Here is an 18,058-nt window from a genome sequence, read left to right on the forward strand (position 1 = left end):
TAAAACTTGAATTAATAATTCTGGTAATTCTTTACATTTCTCTCCAAGACCAGTACCTGGTACACGTATCTTATCTTCTGCTTCTAGGACTGCCCAATCTATCTTTTTCTCTCCCACCTCCCATTCTTTTTCCTTTAGCTTTTCATACACCCCTGCGGGTAGCAGAACCTTTAACATTTTAATGATATCTGGGTAAGTGTATTCTCCCATACGGAGCATGTCTTTTAATTCTCTATGGAACCCTGCTGGATCTTTGTCATGACAGGGAATTAATTTCTTCATTTCGAGGAGTTCCATCTTTGTGATCGGAGTGTATACAAACACTCGCTGCATTTCGCCACCCGCTCCTCTGACTGGGTGGACTTCTCGTAACGGATTCTGTCTGTCTATGTAGAATGATTTACTTTCTGGGGGTGAGACATGAACAAAATGCGGGTTCAAGAATGTTCTATATTTGTGGCGTTGTTCTAGAATGACACTAATTAAATCGGTACCTAGACCTCTCCATTTGTACTGGAGTAACTCGTTCAGGATATCATGTAACGGGCTTGGATCAGAATGTTGACCCTCATACAGAGTAATGAGGTGCTGAATCATATACATACCCACCAGTCGCTGCTCGGCTGGGGGCATTTTCAGAAACATTTGTGCCACTATTTCGTCTGGAAAAGTGGTAGAATCAGTAATCCATCTGACTGCTGATCGGACTAGTTCCTGTTCATGCATAGTACTTAACTCACTATAACCGATTCGTGATTTCAGAATGTGATCGGTAGCTTGAAATACTTGTTCTAGGGAACCTTGTTCTGGTGCTGGATGATGGAAAATTGGCTTGTGTTCTAGACGTAAATGGCGATCTGGAAATCTAGATTTTCCTACATACGCTATTCTGGCAGTATTCTCGTCGTCTTCCTCTTCAGGATCAGAGGTACTTTCTTTCTCTCTTACTTGTGCTGCTTTACGCTGTTCGTGTATCTTTATTATCTCTCTACGGATTTTCTTGTACATACTTTCCATGGCACCAATGGTATTGTGCTTTACTTCGGCTATATTATCACTCCACTTTGTCAGAGTTTTCATTTCTTCCGGGTCTTTAGACGGGTAATCCTGTTCTCTTATTAGACAGTTAATTAAGAACTTTAATATCATGCGCTGAATCTCGGCTTTCCTTTGAGACATGGCATCACTAATACTTTGTGGGTCATCCCCTGTACGGATGAAACGATATATCCTGTCTAGATCTTCTTTCATATTCGGCAGGGTGACTAGATACTCGGTCACTCTCCTTACGCGTACGGAATATAAAACCATATTAAACTCGCCTGGAACTGGGTCATAGACACATTCGCCAAGGGTTTGCCTGATCTCTGCAACAGACTTATTACTTTTAGGAGTACGCTGTGATGCTTGAGCATGTAATTCGAGTGCTGATAAACGCTTGTATGGCGGCGGGGTTTGAGGAAGACCTCCTCCTGCGGCCCCTAAACTAGAATCATCAACTGATGCTTTTCGTCCTGGCAGGGTCGGTAATTGTAACGTGGGCTGGACTTGTATGGCGGGCTGACCCGGGGGGGCTGTTAAGGGCACCCCGGTGTCTGGAGGAGCAGGAATTACCTGATTTACAGGGACTGGCGGAGCGCGAACAGGATTTGCATATTCGGGGACTGTGTCGTCCAGATAGGACGAAATAAAAATATCAGCTGCGGTCGGTTTGTGACGTAGCTTGGTCGGAACTAATGGTGGCGGGAAATTACTGGATGCCTCTGGGGTCGCTTTTGGCAAGCCCTCAGCAAGAAGAGGATACATACCCTTAATGAGGGCATTCCTCTGTCTGTCTGATTGCTCAGTTCTAACTCGTTCACCTATCTTGATTAATTCTCTTTCTTGGGCTCGTTCTTGGGATTCTCTACTTAGTTCTGTCTTTCTGATTTCTTTTTCGGTTCTTTTATGAGCTTCTTTACGCCATAACTCGATGGCGTCTTTCTGTGATTGTCTGGCTTTCTTTTTCCATAATGCTTCTTCTACTCGCATGATGCATTCGGCATCCCATGTACCCGATACGGGCCATCTATACTTTTCTTCTAACTGTTTGGTATACTCTACCCATAAATCTAGATACAATATGGCGCTTATGCCATGCTTCTGATACATAAAGTGACCTGGACTGTCCCTGGGCGGGACGGGAACTGCTGCTTCCAGCAGACCCTTTCTAGTTTTTAACTGACGTAATTTGGAAAATATGGGCATGACTGAACTGTAATCTAGACACAATACAATACACAATAAACACGATACTTATTTCCCATTCATACCACGACATTGGAATACATGAAAAACATTTAAAACAACAGTTCGAACAGAATACTACCTGGAAATACTTGAAATTTCTCGAGAACAGAACTGACTAGAACAGAAACTAGATGCACTGCTGAAACAGTACGAAACTTACCGGTCTCTTAAAGAGACACGTCAGGACCCGCATCCACCGAAGTGGACACTTCGTTTGTGGGACTGTGTACCACCAACCCACAGACCAGAGTCAATTAAATTGACCCTGTCTAGATACCACCCCAGTAACGGTACTCACCGGGCAGCAAGAACGGAAGGCCTCGGACTGGACTGGACTGCTACGACGACGAACTTCGGACTTCAGTTACGGGTGGACCTCCGGATACCTCGGACCTTGGACTCTTGGCTTGGGCTCTGGTTGGGACTCGCCGCGTTCCTCCACCGTCTCGTCTGGATGCTGGACCGCCTCCTCCGTCTCCTCCGTGGGCCTGAGGGATACTTGAGCAGAAATATCTGCCACTGCGCAGAAGAGTTCCGTCACGACTGCAGAGGGTCAGGGGGTCGGCGTGGCTTCACCGACGCGTGGGGAAAGGGCAAGTCCCTATTCGGGCGCCATTATGTGGTAAATAAATAAATAATACCCTATTTTTGACTAGACATATATCATAACAGATAGCTCAATAAATAAGAGTCAAGATTCGAGGTAGTGGGAGTTTTTGCAGGTTTATTACAGCATAAAGGACAAGAACAGGACAACCTGCATAGGAATAGGATGACAGGGCCCAGCAGCTGCTGGGGCTGGGTCTGGGATGAGCGCGCTGACTTTTAATAACAATACATGAGCATATATACATAACGCAAACACATAGCATTACATTGCAGTAGGCGTAGCAGTGGGTGGAGCAGAAGGCGTGACGCGTAGCAGTCGCGAAAGATAAGAGTAAAAAGAAGGTGTAACTCAGACATGTGATACAAACGTAACAGAATATGTCATGAATGGGCGGAAACATAGGAGGGGGCTACCTAAGGAGCCGGGACCTCTAACCTGGTGGTGCGCGCAAACTGGCAATGACGTGTTACGAGGAGAAGCTGGGGGCTATGAACTCTGTGCTAGGATCAGAGACTAAAGTCTGGAGGGTCGGAGCGACATGTACCTAAACCCTATCTAGTATCTGATGTTTAGGGAACATGTTGATATAAACCAGAAGTCAAGAGGGGAAAGGCTAACTCGATTCTAAGACTGGACCATGCATTTATTCTACATGTAGTGCGTGATGAAGAATATTAAATGACCATTAAATACAGTATTTCTCTTAACATGGAGCCGCATAGGCTAGACAATGACGGAAACTATTGATGTAGTTCAGTAGCTTAGGAATGCAGAGAAGGAGGACTAAACTGATAGCTGGAATCATAACATAGTCTTGGCAGACTCAGAGGCAGAGCCAAGCTGCACCGGGCACTGCGAGGCAGGAAGTAAGTGAAGGGTCGAGGATACAGGTGGGGGCTGGATCGCTCCTCAGCGAGGCTTCAGGAGACAGGAGCTGAATCTGGTGTCCAGGCCCTTTTGAGGCCTAGAAACGGGGACTTTATAATGAAATAACGTGCACACTGAGAAACGTGGCAACATTACTTTACATAGGCCTGATACTCATATTACTCATGGGGACTGGGAAATGACATACCAGAGGTGGACACAACTATAATTGCGTCTTGAATCGGACATGGGGAATAACATATGCATATTGGTCATGCACACATAACATATGATGGATGACACGTAGAGACACAGAACATGGCAAAATTTACTTTTCCACAGTACCTAAATGTACCATAAACCCAAAAGCTCTTTTCAGAGCTACCCTACATCTGATCACTCACAATTATTATTTTACTCTAACTTTTTTCACAAATTTTCAACAAAGTACGCTCCCCGGAGCGCTACCCGGTACACGCACCGGACGCTAACCCGCGAAAATTGGAAAAAAAATTGGGTTTTTTTCGCACATATGGACCTCCTCAGCCACCCTCAGAAAACCTAGGGGGTCAGGATACGTCTACCGTGCCCCCTTCTACCCATTCTGAACATTATTTGCCCTCCATCTTGTATCTTTATTCGACCGAAACACAAAATGGTGGACTCCCGTAACGCTGCCGGTTCGCGTACCGGGGCGCTCACCGGGAAGCGCTCCATTAAAAAAGGTGGGAAAGTAATTTACAGAAGAAACCCTGGAGACACTTTCACCAAATATAGATTAGCTCATACTACATACCAATCCCTACCATTTTCACAAATTTGGTTGGAATTCCATTTAGCCATTTAGCCTGTAGACCTCTCTAAATACCCTGAGGTAAATTACTTCACAAAAAAAATCTGAAGTGTTAGAATTGACAACCAATTAAAATGTTACTTTCATTTTCTACTTTTTTTACCTGACATTTTTTTTTTTTTTCAAAACCGTGTTTATTAAGAGTTCAATCAAGAGTCAGGACAGCCCTCCACAGTCAGGAGGAGACTGTCAACAACACAGACAGAGAAAGGCATGGTAATGAACTCAGAGTTTTATGGAAACAAAAGGGGCACGCCCCTAAACCCCCCCAGCCCACCCATTCCCAACAGCATCCCCCAACTCCCCTTCCGACTACCCACCCCTTATCCCACCCTAACCCAGTGCACGTGATCGCTAGTCAGCAACAGGAGACGGAAGCAATGTCAGAGTTGGCTAGTAGCCTAGGGCCCGGGGTCCGCATCAAGGGCCAGCACATCATCAATGTCAGCTGGGGGATCGAGGTCCAGATCCCTGTAGTCCGCCCACCGCTTCCAGATCTTATAGTGTTTCCGGGGGCACCCCCTGGCCTCAAACACGGGTAATTCTAAACCCATCAGGTAGTCCAACCCTGCCTTCCACGCACTCAGGGGGGGGGCACGTTCGCACTTCCATGCTTGGGCCAGGTCACGCTTAGCCACCACGAGCCCCAACAGCAGTAGGTGGCGCTTGTAAATGTTACCCCCAACATTTTCCAGAATATGAAGGAGACCCAGCCTAGGGGTACGGGGAACATCCCACCCCAGCACTTCCGACAGGCAGTCCCACACACCCGCCCAGAATCGGGTCAGCCTCTCACAGGACCACACGGTATGGAAAAGTGTCCCCCTCTCAGCACCACACCTCAGACATTCAGGGGTAGCTATGAGGCCCGCACGCCACAGCCGCTCCCTAGTATAATAGGCCCTATGGAGGTATTTAAATTGAATGAACCGAAGACGGACGGCTATAGCTGCACACCGAGGAGATTCGAGGGCCTCCCGCCAATCGTCCTCATCCAAGGGGCCAACATCACTCTCCCAGGAGGCCTTCAAGGTCGAAAGGGAGGGGGAGCAGCTGACGACCAGGGATCGGTATATCTGAGAGACTTTCTTGTCGCCCAGGTCGCCCATAAACAATTTAGCCTCAATGGGACTAAAGTCGGGGAGCTGTTCCAACCCCACTAGGCTGGGGCCAAGGGCATGCCGGAACTGAAGATAGCGAAAGAATTGGGACCTGGACAAATTATACTCGGAGCTAAGGTCCTGAAAGGACTTAAGCGTGGTTCCGTTGAGGACATTACCGAGGGACGAAATCCCGATCGCGTCCCAGCCGCCGAACCCGGACAAGGAGGCCAGCTCTGGTAGTAGACCGTTATGCCACAGTGGCGTCTCGGCCGTCAGCCTGCCCCACCACCCCATGCGGCGCAGAGCCTGCCGCCAGATCGCGAAGACCACCTGAGTGACCCTTGGCAAGGCCCTCCTCCGCCTGGCCGAGTACAGCAGAGTGTGGAGAGTGGCACCGCCCATCAAGGAGTGCTCCAGTGCATAGGCCGGATCGCTACGATCCCCATACCACCACTCGTTGAGCACTAGAAGATGGGAGGCCTGGTAATACGATAGCAGATCAGCGGACGCCAAGCCGCCACAGTAGGTAGAGAGGAAGCAGGTACGCAGTGCCACCCTAGAGGCACCCCCGGCCCACAGAAATCTGCCCAGCACCGAGTTGACACCACGAAACCACTGCGGGTCTATTTTATACGGGTGATTCTGTAGTTGGTAGAGGAGCCGAGGCAGGGCCACCATTTTGAAAATAGCCGACCGGCCATAGATATTGAGGGGCATACGCGTCCAGGTCTTAACATCAACCTGGACCCTGTCCCACACTGGCTGGATGTTACGATCCCATGCCACAGCAGGCGAGGCCGAGAGGTGTACGCCCAGGTACTTCATGCCGTCGACCGCCACCTGAAGAGGCGCAGCCCACTGGCAACTCACCGAGGCACCCCCCAGAATCCACAGGGTAGACTTGCGAGGGTTAAGAAAGAGCCCCGACGCCTGGCCGAACTCCCGCATTATGTCAAGAACACGGGGTCCTGTACGGTGTAAATCGGTCATGAAAAAGAGCACGTCGTCCGCATATAGAGCAATGCGGTCCGAGTGGCCCGACCCCCACACAAAGCCCCGGTGCGTCCTGGCGCACTCGGGCGGCCATGGGTTCCATGGCCAGCGCGAAAAGGTACGGGGAGAGGGGGCACCCCTGACGAGTGCCCCTGGCCACGGGGAATCGCGCGGAAATTGCCCCAGAGACGCGCACAGAAGCGGTGATATCGGTATAGAGTAGCTTTACATAGGAGACGAAAACCGGACCCAGGTTCAGAAGTGGCAGGAGGGTAAGGTGGTAGGCCCAGCTGACCGAGTCAAAGGCACTATCTATGTCAGCCAACAACAGCGCCGCCTGGTCCCCAGTCGTCCCAATCGCGTCAATCGCCGCCTGCGCCCGCCGAATGTTGTGTCGCGTCGCCCGGTGCGGCATGAATCCCGCCTGATCCGGGTGGACAAGGGCCGATATGTGGGGAAGCAGGCGACTCGCAAGCGCCTTGGCCAGGAGTTTGGCTTCAAAATTAATAAGGGAGATGGGTCGGTAGGACTCGCGGCGCTCGGGGGGTCTGCCCGGCTTTTGAAACACCACAATCTCGGCGTGGCGCCAGTCCGGGGGAAGGCTACCCCGCTCCCGAGCCAGTTCCAGAGCCCGCCTGTAATGCGGCCCAAGCTGCAGGTGGAATTTCCGGTAAAATTCACTGGGGAACCCACTAGGCCCAGGTGCTTTACCCGTATTGAGTTGACCCAGCGCGTCACCCAATTCCTCAGCTGTCAGGGGGAGATCCAGGGCATCGCGGACCTCGTCAGGTACCGCCTGCGGGCGAACCGCCGCGAGGTAAGCCGCAATGCCATCGGGGGAGAGGCTCTCACGAGGGGCATACTGACGCTCGTAGTAGCGCGCGAAGCTCGCAGCAAGGATCGAGGGGTCTGTTATTGCCACCCCCGCGCCGTCGACCAGCCCCGGTAAAGTGATCGGCTGAAAAGTCTGCTGACACAACCGGTGGAGCATGGTGCAGGACTTGTCGCCCCACTGGTACACCCTACTACGCGTAGCCAGCCACGCTTGGCGGGCCTCGTCCAACAAGACCGAGGAGTAAGACCGTTGTGCTTGTAACAGCAGCCGCAACGTCATATCATCGGCCGCCTCCCTGTGTCGTGCCTCACGCCTTTCCACACTCTCCGCCGCAGTGGCGATACTTTCCTGTCGGGTCCGGCGGGCAGATGCGCACCAGGCAATATCGACAGCCCTCATGGCGGGTTTCATGGCTTCCCACACTGTCACTGCATCAACTTCCTCCGTCAGATTGTCCCGCCAGTAGTGGGCAATCGCGCCGCGCAAGTGCCGAGAGTAGCCCGGTTGCTGCAGGTGCCATGTAGACATCCGCCACCTGAATGGTTGGCGCGCCTTGCAAAGGTCAATTTGAACCGCCACCGGGGAGTGGTCGGACAGCCCGCGAGGTCGGATCGCCGCCCCCTTTACTCTATCAAGGAAAGTCCCCGGTACAAATACACAGTCTAAGCGTGAAAGGGAGCCATGCACAGCAGACACATAGGTGTATTCTCGTCTCTCTGCATGAAGGTGTCTCCACACATCCACCCATCCAAGGCCATCAATCATTGCACTCAGCTTCGTAGGCGAGGCCGCAGCCGCGACCCCCTGCCTCCTCTGCCTGTCCAGAGCCACATCCAACACGTCGTTCCAGTCGCCACCAATTACCGCCAGAGAACGGGGAAGTTCGGCCCACAGGGTAAACAGTCGCTCCGCAAGGGCCCACTGCAGCGGGGGAGGGGCATACACACTACCAAGGATTACGGGCTCCACACCAATCTTCCCTTGCACAAACACAAACCGGCCCTGCGGATCAAGCCACTGACGCTCATGGGTATAAGCTAGTCGTTTATGAACCAGGATGGCTACCCCCCTCGAGCCCCTGGCAAACCCCGCATGAAACACCTGGTGGAAGCCAAACCTCTGTAGGCTCAGAGCCTTCGTACCCAGCATGTGCGTTTCCTGGAGGAGGAGCACGTCAGCCAGGTCCCTTTTTGCCCAGCGGAGCACAGCCCCCCGTTTGATCTTGTCCAGGAGCCCCCGGACATTCCAACTCAGTACACGCATGAGAGCAGTAGATGGCACAAGTCGTGGGGCGTCAGCCATTGTCCCAATGGGTCCGTGTCCACAATCCCCGCAACCCAACCCAAACTCCCAGCCCACCAGCCGCCGACCGCATACGAAACACGTGCATCCCACAGAACACATTCCCAACCCCCGCTACCCCACTAGTCCCAACCCAACCCCCCAACAACCTAACACCCCAGAGCCCCCCTCCCCCACCCCAATACCTCAATAAACAATGAAGCATCTGTCGCGGTATACGGTACTTCAGACCCAAAACACAGCGTCTAAAGCCAGTCATACCAATGGATCCCAACTAGACTCCCTTTAAAACCCTAACCAGGCACACTCCCAGAACCACCCCCCAACCCCATCCGGAGGAGGCAGCCCATAAAGTGCACCCCGAACCCACTCCAGGGAAACAGCAACATCAGTAGTAAGGCACCACAAACCAAGGGGTGTCGGACCGCAAGCGTCCACACCCCCACAAGGAAAGGAGTCAATACTGCACCAGTCAACGGCTGCTCCATCGGCCAGAGTTCAGCAGCCACGGGGTAGAGACATCGACGAGAGGCCGCCAGCAGGTAGCCCTGGCCTGCGACAATCCTGAGTCTTCGCCAGGCTATTCTGTGTCAGGTTGTGTGTCCCCCAGCAAGGGATCCCGGGACAGGGACCTCCGTCGGGAGCGGGATTTGCGATGGCGTTTCCCCTTGGCAGGCGGGTCGCTCCGGTCCGTCGAGGAGCCACGTGGCGACCCGGAGTGCAACCCCGGCTGGACGTGCGGGCGAATCCTGACAGTTTCATCAGTCCAAGTGAAGACGGCCTCTGGTGTATCGAAGAAGAGAGTCTTTGAGTTGAAGACCACCCTGAGGCGAGCCGGATATAGTAGCGAATACTGGATCTTGAGACCTCGCAACTTGGCCTTCGCCTCCAGAAAGGAATGCCTCTGCTGGTGGACCAGTTTGGTGTAATCAGGGAATATCATAATCTTGTGGTTGTCATAGAGCAGCGTGTCCTTGAGCCGCGCTTCCCGGAGGATGACATCCCTGTCGTGAAAGTTAAGGAGCCTTGCAATGATCGGGCGAGGTCGCTCCCCAACTGGCGGTTTCTGCGTCAAGGTGCGATGCGCGCGCTCCACCACAAAGCAGCTCGACAGGGCGTCCGGGGGCAGCCAGCTCTCCAGCCACCGAGACAGGAAGACATCCATGGGCCCTTTCTCACAGTCCTCCGGAAAGCCAACAAAGCGCAGGTTGTTCCGTCGCGCCCGCCCCTCGGCATCTTCCACCCGCAGTGCCAGGCCTCGTTGAGTCTGTTCCATGTCGGCAATCTTCTTCTTAAGGACGCCAACATCCCCCTCAACTGTCGTGACCCTGGTCTCCGTCTCCGTTATGCGAGCGACTGCGTTGCGGAGGTACTGGCGCAGAAGCATCACATCGGTTCCCACCGCTCCAATCTTCGCATCTAACATATCACGGGACTGATTGATGGCTGTCAGCAGTGCCGCGTTGTCTGGTCCAGTACTCTGACCCCCACTAGCCGCTCCAGCACTTCCACCGGGGCCAGTAAATTTGTCGATTGGCCCAGACTTTGTGGCGGCCGTGCCCCTGGTCATGGCGGCGGCGGCAGAGGCGACCCACCAGTAGCACGCACCTGTAGGGGGGTCGCACCGCTCGAGGGTCCCCCACTCAGGCCCCAGCCGGGGCGGCCGAAGCACACCAGTCCACTCAGGATCTCGCCGTCGCCGAGCCGTCGGTCACAGGGAGGGACTCAAGTCGTGCAGCCTCGCCAGATCCCAGCGCATGGATGCCTCTCCCCAGGTGTCCGACTCCTCCGATCTATGCCAGTGGGACCAGCGAGCCCCTATGTCCACTGGGGCACAATGTCCTGCACTTGCTCCCGTGCAGTTCGGCAGTCCCCACAGCGGGCCGGCGCCCGGGCCACACCGATCTCACCGGCACCCCCGGCTCGTCACGGGCACTGGCCGCCCCCGCCCGACTCAGTCCACGAGGGCGGAGGGTGCAGCGCGCACCGACGGCCCGGCACCGCGGTCGGCCGCCGCGAAGAGCGCCGTGTCCGCCGGCAGCAGAATGCGCCAAAGGATGTAGGGCGCTGCAGGCGCCAACAGCGGAGGGTCCCAGGATCAAAGGGTCCACGAGGCGCGGGGGTCGCCAAACTCGAGGCCCCGGCTCCGCCGAAGCAGGAAGGCCGCAGCTCCACCAGGGCACCCACAGAGGCACGGGCCCCCACCGCTGGCAGTGTGGGGGGAGATATGGCACTCCTCAATGGGCCGCCGGTAGTGGGTAGCCCTGGAGCGCCGTCTGGAAGCAGCGCCGTCCGCCCCGGGTCCGGCCCGGGCACGCCAAAATTGAGGCCCCGGCCTGTCCGGCGGGCACCAGGCCGCTCGCTTCACCCACTCGCCTCTTCGCGCCAGATGGACTCCGCGCTTCGTGTCAGGCACCGGACGGCTCCCAGCGATGTCCGCTCAGGTCTCCTCGGTCGTGGCACACTCCGTAGGGTTCAGGGACCAGGATAATGCCAGGATAAGTGTCGGGCCGGCGGGAGCTCTAGCAAGCCACGTCCGCCATGATCGCCCGCTAAGCCACGCCCCCTTTTACCTGACATTTGATTGGTTATGTACCTGAATATATATAAAAAAAAAGTGAGAGAAACACAGCCATTTTGACTACTACTTCCTGAACTACATTGCAAGATCATTTTCACTCACAACTTAAACTTGTTTTTAAAAGGTAAGATATTATTTTATAAATTTGAAAACATTTTCAGATAGTTATATACTATCCCTCTGTAAGAGTTAGACATTGAGAAAGGCTTGTTTATTATAATTATGGATTGATTTAGGTTTCTGTGGTATTATTATGAATTTACATAGGCTTTCTCACAGGCACTTTTTAATAGTACTACTTCATGCCTCAAAAGTACCTGTCTGAACTTAAACCCAACAGTGCCCTATCTCTACTGATATATTTATTTTTTATTCAAATTTCAGCACAAAAATGCAAGGAGAACAGAACGTTTCCTTTGAAATTGTCCTAGACATGAATAATGAGGAAATAAATGAACCCATTGACTTGGAATTCATGGATGAATCACGAGACCATGAACTTCTACAATGTGTAGAATCTGTGGATTATTTACTTCATTATGATGACGGTCAAATGTGGGAAGTTATGTTCACTCAACAAGAGGACATATCGGACAGTCAAATGTTAGACGTTCTATTAAATTTTGAAAAAGAATCAGAAAAATAAAATTATATTTAATATTTAAAAATTGTTTGAGTCTTTAATCATTTTTATATGTAATTCATAAACTAGTACCAAATTGATTATAATGTAAAGTCAGACTTATAGTATACTGTGCACAATTTCAAAAATACATTTATATTTAATAATCATTAATACTGCTACTTAAATAAAAAAAAAAAAGAACAATCAATAAACATACAATATTTCAAAATATCATAGTCTATCATTCTTTTTTCCTTATAGTATGCTCCCCGGACCGCTTCCCGGTGCGCGTACCGGCGCTACCCACGCAAAAAAACAACAAAAAAATTATTATTTTTTTGCCCCGCGGGGCCCTTTTAAAGCCTCCACATCAAACCTAGGGGGTCAGGAAGGATCTACTATGACCCCTTATGGTCATTTCCCCCTTTCTTTTGGCCTCCTCTTGTCTCTCGATCCTACCGAGAGACAAGATGGCGGCCGCTCCGGACTGTTTAGAATGTTGACAGACACCGGAGAGCCAATCAGCTTCGCTTCGCGAAGTTCCGTTACGCGTCAAGTACGCGAACCTGGGCGCTGCCCGGAGCGCGCTTACAGATATATATATTTTTTTTAACGTTAATTTCTCAAAATCCACTGGAGCACATATCTTGAGACCTAGCAAAGGCACATCGGGCTAACAGTCCCTACAATTTTGCCAAGTTTCGTGCAAATCCATTCAGCCATTCGGGCTAAAAGTGAGGCCAACCGCCCTATGGAAATTAACATGGGAAAAACGCGTTTTGGGACCCCCCTTTTTTCTCGGCCCCCCCTTGACGAACCCCCCCCAAATTTTCAGTGGCTGCTCAGAAACAAAATGTTCCATTTTCCTGAAAATTTCAGCCAATTCCGTCCACAAACGCCAAAGTTATTAGACATAGAATTTTCAAAAATCCCATAGAGAAAAAATCCTAACTATATATACCTACTGGCGACCGCCAGTAGGTAATATATATATATATATATATATATATATATATATATATATATATATATATATATATATATTCTATATGTTCTGGGATCCCGCACATGGGCGGGGATTATTCATTGATTATGACTTCGATGAGTATACCCCTGGATGAGAACTAGGATTACAGGTAAGTAACTAATCCATATATATATATATACACCATATAATAGCATTATCCCCTCAGTCATATATTACTGGAGGTTGAAAGAGGCAGTTATCAAGTTACACCAAGCACTTGTTAGCATTGATGAGTCAACTGACAGGTATTTGGAGCGTGATGGATTAGAGTTTAAAAAGGAGAGAGGAAGAGGAAGAAGCAATAGTGCATGTAAGGCAATAGCTCTGCTAAAGATTTACGGAGGGAAGAGTGATGTTAAGTTCTAAGCAGTTAGGGCTGCACCAGCATCTTAGGTTATCCTGGGTAATCACATATTAAAGAGAAGCTCCCTAGACTGATAGGCTCAGGAGCTCACTGTAGTCCGTGACCACGGTCTAATGGCAGGTGTTTTCGGAGTCTGTGAGAAATGTAAGCTATGGATAATATTCTGTCCTACAAACTCCTGATAGGGTATCAGCAGTGGCTTGGATGTTCAGTACCATTGAACTGAAGGTGTCGTACATGCTTATCTGAGCTTGTGTTTAGTTCAGTGCCTGGTGATAAATGTCAGGTAAAGGGCAGGGCACATCAGAGGTCACTTGAGTATCTAGGGTGATGATGATTGTATGGTGCTGTATATGCAAGTGTTGTATCATTTTATAGGTCAGTGGACTGCGAGTTTGGAACAAAAGCTAAAGTAATGGGAGGGCCGTTGAGACAGGCAAGAAAGTGTTGCCAGTTTGGAGTCAGGCTAGTGTATGCTTGGTAAGCTGCCGGTGTGGAACGCTAGAGTTTAGAAGCCCCAGAAGTGGCTATAACTGTTTTTTGATGTTGTTTGCTTCTTTTTTTTGTTAGTTTCTCAACAAGCATTTTGTGTTGTGATATAACAAGCACAAAAACCCATGCCATAAACAACATTTGCGTGAGATGAGTTCAGAGGTTTTACTCTTTAGCCAATATTTGCACCTGTTTTGTGCCCAGTATGACATCCGCTTACGTTTTTCAGGTTCTGACCCAAATAATATACCCTTTAGGGAGCGTGGCCAACAGCATGGCCGGTTAGGACGTGCTCCGTTGTAGCTCCTGGTGAGCTGCTCGAATCCGACTATTAAAACCAGTCCTGAAGCCCCATGTCGGCGGAGACGGGACCGTAAGAGACCAGACGCGCCCTGGGGTCGAGAATTTGACAACGCCACAGATGGAAACGGAGTAATCTGGTGCCAAAGCAACAGCGAGCTGGGACGCAAGCCTCAAGATGGCGGCCGGACCCTGAGAGCCGGAGATAGGCAGAGTGGTAGGGCGAGTACTGTGCAAAATCCCAGGAGGTAGCCGGACCACAGCGGAAAGAAGCTAGGAGCGGGAGTGTAGCCGGGAAAGGCGTTGGAACCGGTGATATCGCTCCCGAGGCAGCAAGGTGGATCTGAGGCACAGAGATAAAGGGATAAGGGCCGGGGCCCGGTCCCGAGCAGGAATACAGAACGCCCCGAGGATAACGGAGGGAGGACGTGCAGCAGCGGAGTGTACCAGCACAGACAGGGGCTTGAGGCGCCCGACACCACCCGACACAAGACCCAGGCTGATAGAGGGAGCCACCCGCGGGGCCACAGAGACGGTGAGCCGGAGGACGGGAGCCCCTGATCCAGGGCCCTCTGAAGAAAGCCGGTAAGGAGGCGGCTAACGGAGAGCGCCGCAGCCCCCCCCCCCCACACCCCCAACGCAGCCAAACAGACCCAGATACCTGGGGGCCAGGGGGAGTACCCCAACACCTCCAGCACCGGAGACGGACGGCACAGGAGCAGAGACGCCAGACCCGGCGAGACAGAGTGAATCCAAGCGGCGGAAGTGGGCCCCAGAACGGAGGGGACTGTAGTGCGGAGAGACCGGCAGTACCCGGCCCGAGACGGAGATCTAATTATAGCGGGGCCGCGGAGACGGACCAGACACGCCCGCCGCCCTTAAGAGGTCGGGGCGCCGGGGAGGCCTGCAGTAAGGACCGGAACTCAACACCGAGAAGGAGTGAGGGATGCCCGGGGCTTTGAGGAGACAGGTTGCCCAATAAAAAGGCCCACAAGACAGACACCCTTGTGGCACTGCTCATGGCTACAAGACCTGAATAAATTGAAGGGGTTCAAGAGATGGGACGATATAGGGATCTCGACCCTAGGAGATGTGATTGCGAAGGGGGTACTGAAGTCGTTCCCAGCCCTTAGGGCAGAATTTGGTCTGCTCCCCACGCAATACCTTAAATATGCTCAGCTGAGACATGAGTGGCGGGCGGAAGACATCCCGGTGGCCACACTCCCTGAATATGCACCCCTAGAGGGCCGTCTATTGCAAGAACAAATACCGGAGAGAGCTGTGTCACTTACGTATAGGACCCTTATGAATAACATGCCAGAAGACCTAGGTGCACTTAGAAGTAAATGGGAGAGTGAAGAGGGTGAATTGGACGAGATAGACTGGGACACTGTTCTTATGCATCTGAGGGAAGCATCTGAGGGAAGTAGCGATCAAATCTCGGCTGCGACTAAAACAATTTAACGTCCTCCATAGGACCTATTTCGATAGGGTACGCCTACATAAAATGGGAAAGATAGGAGATATGAATTGCGGACGAGAGGGGGGGGACTTCTTCCGCATACTCTGGTTATGTCCGCAGATTCAGGTTTATTGGGGAGAGATTCTTAGAGAACTGGGTGAGGTACTGGAAGCTCCTCTGCCGTCAGATCCAAAAATGGTCCTACTAGGTATGACCAATGTTATCGATCTCACTCGCCCCCTGTTGATCTTCTTGACCCCGGCCTAGGTGGTAGCTAAGAGAGATGTGGCAAAGTACTGGGGGCCAGCCATGACACCACGGTTGGAGGAATGGAGGAGAGGCCTAGACCTTTATATGGCGGCTGAAAGGGTAACATACAAGGCGCGGGGCTGCCCTAAAACATTTGGCAGGGTCTGGAGTAAGTGGAGGAAATACCATGGCCTTGATGGGGGTCTGTGAGTAGGGGGGCGGGAAGAAGGTTCATACGCAGCCAAGTGGGAGCCGAGGGAACTCTGGCAGGACACGGCAGATTGGGGCGCAGTCTATGATAGTGAAATGGTGTGGTATGAACACTGAAGTATTGTTTTTAATGGTAAGGCTGGGGGTGGAGGGTAGGCAGGCGGGATGTGTGGACCTGTGATGACATGATTGTTTTGTTGTTATATGATAAAATGCAAATAAAAATATTTTTTTAAGAATAAAATAATAGACCCTTTACATTACTGATATGTTCCCATGAAATATTTGTTGATGGTTTTGCCTGCTATTATAATCTAGCAACTCCCTCTAGATCAGGCAATAGGTGGGGGTAGCTATTTGGATGAACATTAAAGCAGGAGGTTGTGTGTAGGCACTAGAGACGTTAGATAGTAATATTTAGGCAGTGAGGTACCAGAGCCGTCTAGCCATATATCGAATTAATTTTTATAATAACGACTTCACTAATGTGCCCAACACTAAATTCCTAATTTTGTTTGAATACATCTCATCTTTACAGTGTACCGTAGGCGATAGCGGTCAGCTAGCTAGCTTTTGTTTGGGTGGTGATTTTAATGTTAGGTTGAGTTTTATCAAGCACCCCTTTACATTCTTTTTACACAATTTTTGCACGTATACTACCCCCTGGGTACAGAATAGATCTGATGACAGAGGATTCGAGTTGGCATCATTGTTGGCAACTTGCGAACTAGTTAATGTCATGGATATTATAGGTAATTGCACATAGGCTCTACCCACATTTAGGGGATGAAGTTGTACGTCCACAGAAGACTACTTCTTTATATCCCCTCATTTAAAGGGACTGTTGTTATCAGGAAAAGTTATTTCCTCTAGCTACGGAGACCATAACCCAAGTGAGGTAGCCTTCTCCCTAACCCCTAAACCACTCTACAGGAGGGAAATCGGAGCTAGTAGCCTTGAACCCTCATCATATGGCCTTGGATTAATATGGAGAGCAGTTGCACCCGCACACCTATTTTAGAAAGTGATTGGTGGTTATGGCATGCCTTAGTGAAGAACATACAGTTTACCGAGCGGTCATGGCCTTTGGCCATCTCTGCTCCATCATTAGGAAAGAGCCTATGAGACCTATAAAACCCTATAGTATTAAACCAAAATGGTTTAGTCATGAGTGCTCTACCGCTAATCGCCAACTTCTGCAGGCACTTAAGGCCTCCCACAGGAACATACTAGCGATAAGAGAACTACCTAAGATATACAAGCAGGTAACTCTAGGTAGAAAAAAGAAGTATTAGCTCAGCAGTGGTACTCCTTAGTCTTTGTTTTTTAAACAAACTTTATTGCCTTTTACATATCAGTCAGCCGTGTCGCTGGTAGCGGTACAGGTAAGTGCATAGCATTTTCATGAGCAGTGTATCATATGCCATATTATGCATAAGCATATCCGCATTATTCTTGATTCCATCTGTCTCATCTTTTGCCCAGTAACGGATATTCTATGCAGGTTCTTATTTCCCCCCGCCCCACCCCCCAACAAGATAACTAACACTCAACCCCTCCTGCTCCGCACTGCTGTCCCCTAATTTCTTCTATTGAGCTCAGTAATTCATTTCCACTGTACCTTGCAGTGTGTGTTTGCGTTTCTCCTTCCCCTCTTTTCCAGGTCCAGGCCCTCCCTTGTCTAAGGGTATTATGTTTCTCCATCTCTTCGGATCTGCACTATTACCCCATCCTAATCTTGCCTCTGGGGGTTCTCTTGCTGTGACAGTCTCTCAGGAGTGGAGGCCTCAGATTCTTGGCCATCGCTCTTCAGTTCTTTCATCAAAACCTCCCGTGCCCGAGCTCTTTCCATCTTGCCTACCCCCTGTCTCGCGGCACGAAGCAAGACCTGCCCTC

At 50.9% G+C, this 18,058-nt stretch overlaps 1 protein-coding gene across 4 annotated transcripts in view; it reads left to right on the forward strand.

Moving 5' to 3' along the window:
• IFT56 (intraflagellar transport 56) overlaps positions 1–18,058 on the forward strand; it is a 357,694-nt gene that overhangs the window by 291,101 nt on the left and 48,535 nt on the right. The window lies entirely within an intron of this gene.

This window comes from Lissotriton helveticus, chromosome 1_1 (genome assembly GCF_964261635.1).
Source record: "Lissotriton helveticus chromosome 1_1, aLisHel1.1, whole genome shotgun sequence".
NCBI classification, from domain to species: domain Eukaryota; kingdom Metazoa; phylum Chordata; class Amphibia; order Caudata; family Salamandridae; genus Lissotriton; species Lissotriton helveticus.